The 14,709-nt window shown below is 42.5% G+C and overlaps 1 protein-coding gene and 1 long non-coding RNA gene across 3 annotated transcripts in view; one reads left to right on the forward strand and one right to left on the reverse strand.

The window, feature by feature from the left end:
• Positions 1-14,709, forward strand: part of LOC145434400 (uncharacterized) — a 110,336-nt gene that overhangs the window by 65,052 nt on the left and 30,575 nt on the right. The window lies entirely within an intron of this gene.
• LOC145445471 (uncharacterized) lies at positions 1,617-8,336 on the reverse strand. Its single transcript, XR_013917038.1, has 4 exons — positions 8,221-8,336; positions 6,652-6,740; positions 2,228-2,347; positions 1,617-2,077 (listed from the first exon to the last, which is right to left on the reverse strand). It is a non-coding gene; the product is annotated as an uncharacterized LOC145445471 (long non-coding RNA).

Here is a 14,709-nt window from a genome sequence, read left to right on the forward strand (position 1 = left end):
TCAAATATTTGCCTCTGACAGGTATCCTGAAACAAGGGTCGTCTACCGTCGAAGATTATTACCTATTCTAGAAACGTATTAGGTACGAAGAGAGGCGAAATCAGGCCTAGAATTGTTGCGATAAATCCGACACATACGAACGCAGCCGGTGAAGAGAAAATCACACTACGTGATAATTACGATGATAGATCGTAGAGCTTCAAATCGGAAAATAAGCGAAGGTTGAATAAAATATTTTTGTCACATTTTTTCCTAGGCTGGCATCCTCCAGCGGGATTAGCCCCAATGGATCAGAGCATTCGTCGCGGGCTTGTGGACAGCGCGAAGGGCGGTGCTCTTATTGTCGCAGGTCCGGGATGGGCTCTGTTCCAGTAGCGATTAGTTAGAGTATAGTGAGAGTGGGGATAGGTCCATTTTTAGATGATTGCTCTTTAGTAATCCTGGGCCCAAGATCCAGCACTTGTACCGATGGCAACTAAACCTTATGTGGAGATTGCTTCATGTGCCATAGATCTCCTGAGAGGCATTGCATAGCCCTCCTTGCACGAGTCATGGCACACATCGAACAGGTCTAAGACTTACGGTCTGAAAAAGTTTTGTAGGAACGGATTTAGAATAGGTAGGGCTAAATCTAGGAGCGTAACGTCCTTGGTTCAAAAGGAGCCCTAAAAACCCACGAGGGCGTATAGGCATAAGACCGGCCAATTCGTGGCTAGCAAGGAGGTTATGAGGGATGGTGACGTAGTTTGTAAGGTTAGTAATAATTGCACAGATTGCGAGTTTACAAGACCGGCCAGAAATTGACTAGTTTGGCCACCTCTGTTGAGATGTGGTGACTAAAATATCAGTCCCGGCGCAGTATACCAAAACTACTAGTCGGTCACCTTTTAGTGGGTCTTTGTATCAGAAGTAGAAATTTTCTACACGCTTGCACAACAGGCCGCTCGGTTGCTTTCTTTAATAAGGTAACCGCTTTGTAAAAAAGAAAGAACATCTAAGGTATCGAATTGAGCCGAACTACATTTGGCATTATGAGATAAAGTTCCCTGCGCCGTTTGTGCTCACAGAAGGGCCGTTGTCTATGGAACCTGGGCTTGGTCTAGGCTTTCGATAGCAAGGTGTCTAGACGTCGAATAGTTCATCCCTCTCGAACTGGCCCGCGACATAATAAATAGTTGTCGCGAAAATGCGGCCTTACTGCGGTAAAATGATAACCTACATCCTCCGATCATAATAACTACTTATGTGAGTGAATGAACTGAGTTATGAAATAACAACTTTTCCCGGAACCGCAAATATCGCCGACGCATAATCTTGTAATTGGGAATGAGTGTCTCATCTTGCTTTCCTGAAAAATTAGGACTGCTCAGTGCTCTGTTCAACACGGACGCCAATACCATTGCCTGAAAATTTCGAATAGACCTTCCTGAGATGTAATGCAGTTGAATAATGAAACCCACGACGGGCAAGCTAAGAAAACGTATTGCTGACGTCCATTTTGAATAGGGTCTGATTATAGTTTCATCGGACCTTTTTACCAGAAGTTGAAATCCATTTTCAGAGCGAACTGCATCAACTGTCACAAAAATTCTGTGTTATGAAAAGGCGAATACGAGTGTTTTCCGAGTGGTATTATTGAGATTGCGACAATATAGGATGATTTACTGAAGTGGGCGTAAAATATAGTACGACTTGGAATTTGGGCCTAGTGTTGTCTCGCAACGTAACTCCTAGAATTAAGTATTGTTGTCAAAAATGGATCCCGCGAGATGTGAACTTGCTAAGCTAGCCGAACGATTGAATTGGTCAGGCCGCAGCGCATAAATCGTGATGGCTAAAATATCAGTTTGGACCATGTCAACTAAAGCTTTCGATATCAGAATGTCTGGACGCCGAATAAACCAGTCCTTGCAGAGTCGAGCCCAGCGAGATGCGACAGCAGTTTTACTCATCCTCGCTGAACACAGATAATTCATATAAATCCAGGAACGGAACTTCAGAAAGAATCTGGAATTATTCGGGTTCTGCCTTCTGCTTCCTTGTGATTCCTTTTCTTCCAGTCAAATTGGTGGCACGCCTGGCAAAATTAGAGTAGAGTTACTGGAATGGTGTGGCTGGGTTTGGTCTAATGCTGTAGAACGGAATGTGCCTTAGGACTAAATTCACAGGGTCAATTCGGGGCCATTTAGTAATCGACTGAGATAGTACGGCGGTTAAATCAACCCACCTTATGTGCGTACAGGTTGTTTGCAGACTGTCATAATTGTTTCAGTTGGTCCGGTAGTGACGACGACTGCGTTGTTTTTCGAGTGGTGTGGTGGTCGTCGATGCCGACGCTTTGCGTGGCCTACATTGAACGAATACAGTTTATTTAAATTCGAGCTAAGGCCTAATGTATGATACCACATCAATTAGTTAAAATCCTCTGCATTGATAGATAAATATGGTATGTGATTAATTGACCCTTCATCTAGTGGGAGAATGTAGTGACCTCATGTCGTAGTGCGAAATTACGACGAAATGGGGAACCGAGTAGGCTCATGGTTGAAATTTGGCATGTTTTGTGTGAGATACGCGGATTCAAGTAGTCTAAACACTACTTTTCAAAAACTACTCGACAGCGGCCCGCGCCAATTGCTTAGTCTTGATTTCAAAAGGTCTACTGCAGGTCTGAGAAACATATAACCAGTGCCTAGGAACCTTTTTCCAAAAATGGGCGTGGCACAGCGTTAAATTTGATTGTTCGATTCGTTTCAACGGGAAAATATTATAGTCCGATAAACTTGACTGACACCGGGTGGACTGATAACGAGTGCACCAATATCTAACTTCGAACCATTTGCCATTTGGTGCAGATCGAACTTCTATTGATCACGTCGTTGTATCTGCCCATATTGCTCTTGCTGCAGTAACAGTTGAATAATAATCGCACATTCAAGAATTGAATTGAGCTGTATGACTGAATATTAGCGAGTACAGTGAGTCTTTCTGGGTTTATTTAGCCTCCACAGCTGGTTTTTTCCGAAAATATCCCAGTGGCATCTGGGATTCACTGTTCAGTTCAGTTGAGTTGTTCCTTGAACTTCTGATTTTCAAGTGGTTCTAAGTCTAGTTCATGATTTTGAATAGCATCAGTTGTAGTTCTCGTGTGCATTTAAAATAGAATTAGCTGCCGATTAACTAAAACTTGAATCAGAAGTTGAGAACGTGTCGTCATCTAATAACGTAAATTGTGATGCCTGTGTTTTATTGAGTGATGACTCAACCTAGGACCAAACAGAAAATGCCACTGACTTGAGAATAACTGGTAACGGTAGCTGTTGGCAGACATGAATATACTAGGATAGCAAACCAGACCTCCTTTTATTGTTTTTTTTATGCAACGACGTCACGAATGTGGATTGATGTATAGTGACCCATAACTCGAATGTAGGGGTTTGATTCCAGCATTGGCAAATAAAATGGATGGTGTTTCGATGAATTTTTTTTCGAGAATATTTGGCTACCATTTGAACGATGGTTGTGCAGTAGATTTTCGTGTACCTGAAGCCTTGAGTCTGAGTGGTTACCGAATGGTGCAATTCTTAGATAAAAGGTTGGGATCGTGAGCATTCCAAAATGTTGTCACCCAGTTTCACATCTACCCGGATGCGAACACTACATGACAAGTAGTACTCAAATGTAGGGGTCCCTAATCTGTTGATATCGAGATAGTTACGTACAGCGTATGCAAACATTGTTGACGAACAGTACATCTTTGCATTTGAGGGGTATGTTCGTAGCATAACACCCTGGCCGTTTTAGAACAATTCCTTTAGTACTTGGACATGAGTCCCAGTCTTGATATCCTTGTAGTGGCGTCAATAGGGGGTCCCTAATCTGCACTGTGATATTGTTCCTGCGAAAATTGAGAGAAAATTTGCTTTAAGGTCTGGCAGGTTTTAATATTAGTGTCGATAGCATTGTGGTCATAATATAATAACAATTTCAAGAGCAAAATGTCTACCCCTTTGACTGACGGTCAACTGCTGAAGCTGGCCCTTGAGAATATCGGAGCCGTATTTGAACTATTTTTCGATATACCGGAGGATAGGAGATTGGCAACATGGACTGTTTTGGCCGAAATTATGGTTGAGGAGACATGGACTGATTTAGATGAATTGATGGCTGAGGAACCTATGAGGGTGGACATCATCCTGGAAACAATGGCAGAATCGCTTGTGTTAGAAGAAGAGCAAATGCAATGTGTAGAGACTGTAAATGTACCATGTTCTACCACAGAAGTAATGACAATTGATAATGCTACCACAGAAGTAATTGCAATTGATGATGATGGAGCAATTAATCTTCCAATATTGGATGATGACAAACTGATATCCCGGAAGTGTGTGGTGGAATTGTGGGACATCGGAGATGAGTTAAATGGCATGAATGCGATTGAAAATGACTGAATAATAGGTGTTTAAACTTGCTTAGGATAAATTGCTATCACCAGATTCGTTGCGACAATTCGGTATTTTGTTTTGCCCCATTTGTGGCTATGAAAAGAGACTGGGATGAATGAATCTGTACTTGAAATTTGACATTTTGAAATTATTGGTAAACAGTAAATTATACCCTTATAGTTTCAGAAAGTAGTATTAACTCAAATAATTCTTGGACATGTCAAATGCAAAAAAATTCAAATCCTTCGGAAACGGATTGGACTTTGAGTCATTGATGGCATACAGCAAGTTCTTAAGATTAAAAGAGCAAGGTGGGAGATTTGGCCCTATAATTTCTATGTGCGAAATTTTATTTCACTTACCGGAAGAGCCATACCGAAGGCTTTTTGGCGAGACAAGGAATCAAAGGATGAAAAGAGAATTAGGTCGAAGGGCTGGACGGCATGCCGAGGGACTGGCTCGTATCGCGCGGGTCTCAAAAAAACCCGTGATATCTGGCAAACCTGAAACGAAAAATCAGAAGGTTTGTGGCCGAATTAAGGGGCAATCAATCCAGGCCAAGATAACACGGATACGAAAAAAAGACGCAGAAGAATTATCTCACATTAAAAAAGCTTGTGATGGCAGCCCTTCGAGGGATTCTAAACAATCACCAAAAAAACCATTGGCTTTAAAAGTGCGACCCGATTTGTCGAGGGTTTTGAAAAAAAGGGCGACCCATAAGGGCAAGTCGACGTTTCAGTTCGAGGATCCCCGCACTCCCAAATGGTGTACATTATCGGCTAATCATTGTTCTATTTGTTGTTCCAAAAATTGGGAATGTCGAACTCACGATACTGCGAAGTGCGATGTCTGGAAGCGGCGGCGCAAAGGGAACCCCAGTTTATTCGATGTATGTTAATCTGGAACCTGCATGTTAACCTGGAACATGCGTCCAGCCAATGGACTTTGATGTGTGTTTGGCCGGAATGATTGATTGTGAAGTCCCAAGATGTTGTTGTATTTCGTGTACGCATTATTTAGATTGGCGTTTTTTGGGGTTACAATTTTGGGTCATGGCGAAAATGAATAGTATAGTGTTAGTTTGATAATCTTGCTATGGTTCGAAATAACGTAGAAATGTCAAATCGATTGTCGGAGTTTCAGGTCAGTGCGGTTTTGCCCTGGTCTGTATTAGACGTCAAGCTTAATGATTGGTTCCTCAAGGTTACCTTACCTTACGCGCGGCTGGCCCTTGGGGGGGGGGTAAACTGACGATCACTGCAAACGTGGGCCAAGTGTGGCCATGATGCCGGCGTTATCACCAGGGCGGGCGATGTGCTGCCTGCAAAATCCTGCTTGAACCCAGTGACCTGAGACGCTGAGAGTGACTTTTGCTGTGATTTGTCCCGATCTGTGGGGATGATATACAAATGTTATGTATTTCTATATCATGAATGTACAACGCGGCTTAACTAAACCTCTTACTCAGTTTTCCACCAGATTAAACAACATATGACTTGTTACTCGGAGTAGTGATTTGATGATAGTGAGTGGACAGTGAAGTATAATGTGCTTATTTGAAGTGTGAATTGCACAACTTTCTAATCTGGAACTAGAGACCCATGAGCCTATGATGTCTGTGACCGGACTAACCCTTTGGGCGACTAAGGTCGAAAATGCTGAGGCTGTGGTCCTAGTTTCAGAGGTTGAACCAGTTTGATTTAAAGGCCTCGTTTCATCAATGGAACTAAAATCGCTCCTCCCCAGTCCACTCACTGCTCAAGAGGAGTATACCCTGCCCTGTTGAATTGTATGCCAGATTAGGGTAGTGACTTACTCAGATTGATTATTATTATACCTCAGAACAACCTTGTGCGAGCCCAGAAAAGTCCAACTAAGACCTAATACATGGTTTCACCACTTCTTGTTAATAAATGGATCAATGAACTTGCCCAAGTGACTTATGACTATTGTTTTAAGGGAGGAAAATGTTTTTTCTTTAGGGCGCAGGGAGTGAACTTTGTTTTGTGAGGACTTATTAGATTAGAGTACTCAAGGACATTAAACACTATCCAAATTATTTCATGTTATGGCTGATATACATTCCAAGTAGGTACGTACGTTCAAGTTGAATCTGTAGGTAGGACAGCACGTGACGTAACGCACATTGATGGGGGATTCGCGAGATCTGGGTACACAATGATCTGGACCAAATAATACATACCATGAGTTGGAGGTTTGAGGCAGTGGTGTCGAACTCAAATGGCGTCCCGGGCCGGATTAAGGCTTTCCAATCGCTCGAGGGCCGGTCAGCTGATAAAATAGCTAGTAACAGCATTTGTTCACGTACAATGGAATTGGCAAATTACGACGATATGGGTTGGCATATTCTACTCGCTAGCCCAGCACATGTGTTGTGAGGAACACAGGATGCTCAATTGATAATAAGTCGATCTGTTGGGTTAAATCCATGTAAACTACACAGGACAGTTTCAATTTGGCGTTTTCACCTTTTCAAAAATGAATACTCCTTCGGGGTTGTAAACGGGACCGAGTCAGCGATCAAGTTCGGATTTGACTGCTCAGTTCCCTATTGAAGTCTTGCTAGTACTAATTTAATCCTCTCCTGGCAGCTTATGGTCGCATTTTCAAGTTCGGTACCAAGGGATTGAATCCTAGTGGTTTGATAACCTTGCTATTATTCAAAATTACAATGAAATGTCAATCTTGGTTATCTGAAATTTGAGGCATGCGCCTTGATCTATGTTGGATGTCGAGTTCGCCGCGAAACCGTGGTCATAATAAATAATTTTTGACAATTGATACATAACGAGTTACGGATATGAGTTTTACAACCACCAATAATAAATGCAACCCATGACATTAGTGAGATCCACCAACAACATAAAAGCAACCATTTGCCGTTTCCCAGAACATAACAATGTGCACTAAACCAAGCCAACATCAGAATCCAAACACGAGATATCAATACCCATCAACGATAGCAGTTCATTGTCAAATCAAGTCACAGTCCTAATATGTCAATATCAGGGGCATAGTCCAGGTCAAGCCCAACCACCAATCACCATCTCATTCAAACTTCTCCTAAAATAAAAGTTTTACGGTGCGAAGGCTCCTTTGTATTTTCAGTGATACACTCAATGGCCAGCTTACAGTTCACCAACGGCTTTAAAGTTCCAAGTATATCAGATACGTTTACTTCTCTACCAACCAAGCCCTTGTTTCCAATTGACTTTCACCTCCACAATCCTCAGCCGATTGTTCCTCCATCTTACTTCTTTCTTCACCGTGACTGTCATCATCATCTGTCTCGTCACACGACTTCAATGGTACCATGACTACCATCTCAGATCCAATATCATCAACAGGAGCAGTAACAGTCTCTTCAGACACTGAATCCATTTTACTCTCATATTCAAGCGTTTTTTCATCAACGAATACATGCTGTTCCTCAAATTCCGCCTCTTCAACGTTCACGACAGCAACGGATTTTCCAGCAGACGAGCATACCGATCCATGTACCAAGTCACCACGTGTCACATTATCCATTTTCCCAACAGCACGCGTGTCCAATAACTTCATAATTCGTCGTACTTCTTTCCCAAGCATTCCTTTTGCCTGAGTGATAGCTGGTCCTTGTGGGAATGCCATGATACTCAGTGCGGTTTCTGTGAAAGGAGGACTGATTATTGCTCAACGACCACTACAGTCCAAAGGTGGTCATAATGGCAGCATTGTTACTTGGATAGGCTAAGAGCTGTTGAAGTACTACCTGCGAATTTCTGCTTGATAGTGGCAGGATTGCCTCGGAACTGCATCATCGGCGTGTTGCGAGTTCCGGTCATGCCAGGGTCACTACAAGAGGGGGTGGTCTTCAAGTTACTGGTGGGCCGTCAGAACTCCTTTTGCTATGATTTGATCTGTGAAATTAATATGCAAGGGAATTAAATTCATACCGTTATTGGGTGTGGAAAAAGAGACATTGCGTAATTGGAGAGGGTAATTTTTACCTGTATAGTAATGGAACTCTATATAAACTGGCTAGAATCCCTGTATAGATCTAAAATTGAATAATTATGGTGCTAAATTAGGGGAATTTGGAACGATGGATTTAATGCCCGATGGATTTAATGCCCACACGATTGTATAGGTGATGGTGATTGCGACAAAAATAGGAACGCCATATGAATTGAGATGATGCCTGCAATTAGTATCAAAGGAATGCTTGATGTTTAAAAATTGAAACCAGAACTCTCTGGGGTTTTGAGTTTTGAGTTTTTTGAGTTTTGCGCCGGAAAGGGGGCAAAAAAGGGCCAAATTGTTCAATAATGATATTAACGCTACAAAATTACCTACAGAGCTTTTGTCAAACACCTGGAATTCTAGTCTTGTAATGCTGATACTGTTGTAGGACACCAAATCAACAACCTATACAACTACACTGGGTCTTGAAATCATAGAACGATCAGTGTTGTTACAGATTGGTTTCACTAGGCCACGGATAATGTCCTGAATGGATTAACATTGTGCACTGATTGAGTACTGTGCGAGAAATAGCCAGATAATATGAATTTAAGTCAATTTTTTTTTTTTTCCCGTGGTTTAGCTTGTCCTGACTGGACTTCTAAGATGTGGGTCGATGATTGGCTGGATCACGGCACCTTGAATACTTCCTGAATTGTGTAACCTGTAAGGATTGAATGATCATGTGCTTATTGTATCACAAATGAATTGAATAACCTTGTCTAGACAGGTGATAAAGTGACGTAGTCTGCTAGTATGGTGCCTGGATTCTATAAGAGACTAACAGTGCTCATTGCACACCTTCGATATGTGTGTGCCAGCGGTTATCATTCTTTTCGAAAATAGTCATTATAGGTTGCACCCAAGTCTGTACTAAGCAGAGCAGTCCACTCACGGCCTAATCAAGTGGTATGTCATGAAGGAGTAGGACTTGCCTTGCGATTCAGTAGTAGTTGGAGGAATTGATACTATTATCCTTATTCCATGTGGCCAGATTTGACTTGGCGGCGTAATGGGATCGAACCTTGTGCTTTGAGCCTGATATGCGTCCAATTCTTGACAATGCGCCGATGTGACCTGTCGAGATTAATCAATCATTCAGTAAATGTGCGGCTTGCATGGTGTTAAACTAGTAGTAAACGATATAGCCCACTTGCAATGTATCTGGCTTTCAGTGCCACCTTGACTGGTCCTCTAGTATGATCTAGGCGAACGGTATCGCTTATACAATTGCAATCAACTTTGCTGTGTGGGTCGGCTTACTCAGTCACTTGCTTGTTTGTCTTGAGATGTTCATGGTGTTTTGTCGGCTGCTGTGGTCATTGACTCCAGACCGATATTCTCCTTATGCCGATTTGTGGCTTGGCCCGCCTCTAGGCTTTTGTGAGACACCGCTGACTCTGCGGGGTGACTTGACTTGACTTGTGGCTCAAGCAGAATTTACGAGATAATTTCGAGTCATGATTAAGCAAATGGTGTTTATTTACATTGCGCCCCAGGCCTCTTGTATGATTGAGTCAATGAATATATTCATGCATTTATATTCTCACACATGTGAATGGGTAGTGCACTGTACTATGTGAATTGGGCTTGATATTTGATTAACTGACTTGGCTGATAACGACATACCAGCACATACCACATTTGAATAAATTGGATATATATTCAATTCAAGATAAATGGTTAATTAATGTGTCTGTCGCACAGCTGGCAAAATGTTATGATTTTGAGATTTGAATCTCACTCTACTTTGAAAATTCAATTTGACTTGAGTTGTGACCAGGCTCGTGACTTGACTTGACTTGACTTAACTCGGTCACCTTCGGAAATCGATTGACTTGATTGAACTCAGTCAAAGTCAGCACTGAGTGCTATGCGTGCGCGATCGATATCAGCATACTTTCGGCATAATTAACTCTTCCACTCTCAATTGTTATTCAATTCGGATAGATGGAGGCCTCATTTGTAGTTAAAAGCTGGATAATACCTCAACATGTCATGTCTCTACTTAGACAATTCGACCCGACTCACTGGTGGTTTGACTACGACTTGGCTTGACCTGGCTCAGTCAGAATGTACCGTGACTCGGGAAAGTGAATAGGTCCCAGCGCTGGTGGAGAGTGGCTCGGGAAGAGTGTCTCACTGACTGTTTGGGTCAAGGTTGTTGCTCTGAAATTCAAGGAAATTGTGTTAAAAGTCTAGCAAAAGGTCAGTAAGAACATTTGCATTAATAACCATTGGAGCATTGTTGGGTTCTGATGTGGCACCTAGTTCCTGTAGGAGCTGGTAAGGAATTACTACTTATCCAGTGGGCGGCATCTTTTTTTTTTTTGGCACGAAATACGCAGGCAATCTTCCTTGAGAAGACTAAGCGGCGTGGTGATGAACCTTTCCCCTTACGCAGGTCAATAAGGCACTCCCGATAAAGTCTTTATGGGCCTGCTAGCTTCACCCAAGACTTCACATAACCTTATTGCGCAAATTTCGGGAATTAGAGCTATACTAGTAGTGGTTTGCAACATGTTGGCTCACAATACTCAATTAAAGCCACAGGAAAAATTGACCTCTCCAAAACTACTGAAAATGAGACCAAATCGTCCTCATTTCTTGGATTGGAGACCACATTTGTAAAACATTTGTAGAGTCATAGACACCTAATATGCGCTATGTGGATTGCCTTGATGAGGCTAACAAATTTGTATAATTCTAAAGTAAGTTCAGATTGTGGACCACAGGTTGGAATTCTTGACCACTTAGAACTGGACCAGGTTTTGGGCCCAGTTGATTGTGGCAATTTGGATTGATATTGAATAAGGGGAGGACAAATCATTGGATTTATATCTAAACGAAAACTGGGGTCACACTCATGCTTAAATGCCCAGTTCTAAAAGGATTTTGTTATATGTCAGGTAACCTATTGCCAGTGCACAGTGCCATGGCAAGAGGCCTGCTGAATCTGAATTCTATTAGGTAAAAGGTGCTTACCAGATAGACCCTTGAATTTCAGATTAGGATCCCAACATAGTGAATATAGGCTGCATAGTATCCGAGGAGATGACTAAACAATATTATGTAGTCGCTCAAGAGTTTAAGAACCTGAAATATAGGCGTTATTGAGAATTAATAATAATTAGTATATTTTCAAGAATAATCCAGGGTGGCACTGCGATGGTACTTTCACTGATATGTCCGGTTGACCTAATCGATTAAGAAGGGTGCTGAAACAGCTTTGATCTTCGGTATGGCCGTATATCCACGACTATAGATTTCATTACGGCCACGAACTGGCTAAACCTGTAATCCTATGTCAGACTGAGACGACACCAAAATACGAGTGAATAGTGGTTGACAACAGCCCAGTTATTGTCAACATTAACACATTGAACTCAGATTTATAATGGCAATTAAAACTCAATTTGGAAATGAATCTAGACACCGAAGTTTAAATTCCGAAGTTCGCCATTAACTACGTTCCAGGAGATTGCGGCCATCGGCCAAATTTCAACGGCGTGACCGGTATCAACGGTTTCAACGTGGTCATTTATGGTCGGAACCAGCCGGGGCTTGATCCTTAGCAATAAATGCATTTAACTACAGAAATAATATCGAAGTAGTTTTTTTTTTTTCATTAAAAATAAGATATCCTGAACCTTTACCACCTGATATGTGTGATGAATATCAAATCCTGTGTAAATCCGGCTCAGGTGGCAGTTTCAGGAAACGGTTCCGATCCGGCTACAGTAAAATTATTCAAAGTCCGGTTCCGACTCCTGAACCGGACTATGGCCATCTCTGCCGATGAATCGCCAGACCAACTGAGCTACTCTCAAAGCGGGAAAGATATAATCGATGCCCCTATACCAAAAAATGTTCTCCACGTTTTGCAAATAGGAGAATTTGATTTACGACTACGTCATATATAGGCCTGCTTAGGGTGGAGTCATCGCCTGACTGGTTGAACAGCAAGGTCAGGATCTTAAAATGAACTGAGTGAGGTTCTTACGATCATAGAATCGGGAATAACGATCGCTGAGATACTGCCGCGTGTTACTGGCGTGTTAGCGGCGCTCAGTGACTCAATTTTCCGATTGATGTATCGCTTTGTGCCAGTTACTGAGTGCTACATGGTGCTTTGTCGGAACACATCGCGCTCTTGTACAACAACATGAACTGAATCAGATCAGCGGTGATAGCAGGCGCACCAGCCTACTGCGTATCAGGCCTGCCCCACGTACAGTCGCTAGTGGTACAATTGGCTGCAAGAGATGTCAGTAACCTAAGATCGTCTGACGCTATACACAGTCTACTGTCGCTAATTTACATCACTAATGTAAGTGTATAGAGGAAATATTTGATTATGACATCACAATCAAGCGATGTACAGTATTATACTTGAGATAACATCGTACCATATTGCTCATTAACCTGTGCGTCAACCTGTACTGACCCATAACCTGCCTTTGGAATAGCTAACCACCGGCTCGTTGTAATTCGGATCTGGTACACCCCTGTACACCCCATTCGAGTGGTACACCCTTTGCAAATTCTGGTACACCCTAGAGAGTATGACAACTCCGGTTGAAGAGCATTGCAATAGACCCCATGAAATTCGGTACTGTGCGAGTTTATTATCAAATTTGCGATGTTTTAATTGCTGTCGTGCTTTAACGCGTTTGGCCAGTATGAAAACTTTGGAGGCTGGACCACTCCGTGATTTGCGGCGCATAATAGTTCTACATCGATGTGCAATGTAATGTGGTCATAACGCGATGCTATAGCCTTTGTCTCAACATTTCGATCGTGTGCAAGGGCAGGCTGAACAATTGATGGCGAGAACTCATTTTGCATAGTATAGTTGATGAAAACTTAGGAACGTATTGGAAGAAGGGTAAATATTTGTTTAGTCCCTCGTGGAGGTTGGACACTTCGACGAACCAATTTTTTTTTGAGTCCGCCCTACTTATTGGGAACCGCGCGATTTCTGCTGAAAACATAGTACAATCGATATTTGTTATTTGATTCAGATATAGTGGCGACTAGAACTATACTAGACGAAATGTGCTACGGACTCTTATGTGAACCGAACGCGGATCATAGCTTTGTTATTGAATGGGCAGCTCGGGCACCAGTTTATGTAAGACAAAAATGGGTTCTGGGAGCTATCAGAACCTTACATGTAAAGGAACGGTTAATGAATATATTGCTAGGGACTATCGGATGTGATAGTCCCCGCGTACGGTTTTGGCAATACTGCACCTATCCTAAGTACAGAGAGGAAATGGAGGCCTTGGGGACTAAGGGCATGGGAAACGTTGGCTGTGAAGAGTGCTGGGTCGGCCTTTACGTAAAGCCGTATTTTCAGCAGTCTGCCGATGTCAATGAAGTTATGAACTTTTGCGCTCAATGCGTCGCGGAAGCCAGTAGAATGAATGGCGACCTGGGGAAGCTTGATGACGAACATAAGGGAAACATAATACTCTATGTGCTCTATGCGGAGGCCATATTGACAGGGATCTCGCTACTTTTAGAACAATATAATGCTGAAAGGGAGATGACAATCAGTCAGTCAGTAAAGGCACGAGATTGCGAATATGAATTCCTTTGCGCAGGAAGTCCCGACCCTTGGATATTTGCCTACGGCAATAAGGTGGCCTTTGGCTACATGGGAAATAGATTTTCTCTGTTTAATGGGCAGCCATCCGGATTCTACAGGAAAAGAATCGAATCCGCCAATCAAAAACAACAAAAACCAGGCGGTCGGAAGTTAATGGCCGTAGACGGGCGGCCGGAATTTAGCGATTGCGGTTCAAGTGTTCCCTATCATGCAACTCGGGTACCCACATGCAAAACGCCGCGAGTAATCGATCTCAATCATCAAGCACCAGTCCTGACTGGGACCTTGAGTCGGCCTTTCCCCGGGGCGGCCGGGGACGATTTGAGGGGAAGTCAAGAAAATTGAATAATCACACAAAGAGATTGGGATAGTTGCGTCAGGACCTACATCTGCCCATATAACGAGTTATACGGACCTTGTGATAGTTGTAAAAACTAGTATCTTAAAAATTCGACTGATTGTCATTGGCGATAAGAGTGATTCGATCAGTTTCGCGGAGAACTCTCCCGAGCGACATTTTACGATGCTACCGGTGAATTCTAACATAAAATCCTACTATTATTGGAATATCTTTGCGGGTGGTTACCATTCTATGCATATGCGTGTGCTATGATGACATACCCC

This window comes from Botryllus schlosseri, chromosome 1 (assembly GCF_051294905.1).
Source record: "Botryllus schlosseri isolate E-star chromosome 1, Bs_hap1, whole genome shotgun sequence".
Classification (NCBI taxonomy): Eukaryota; Metazoa; Chordata; class Ascidiacea; order Stolidobranchia; family Styelidae; genus Botryllus; species Botryllus schlosseri.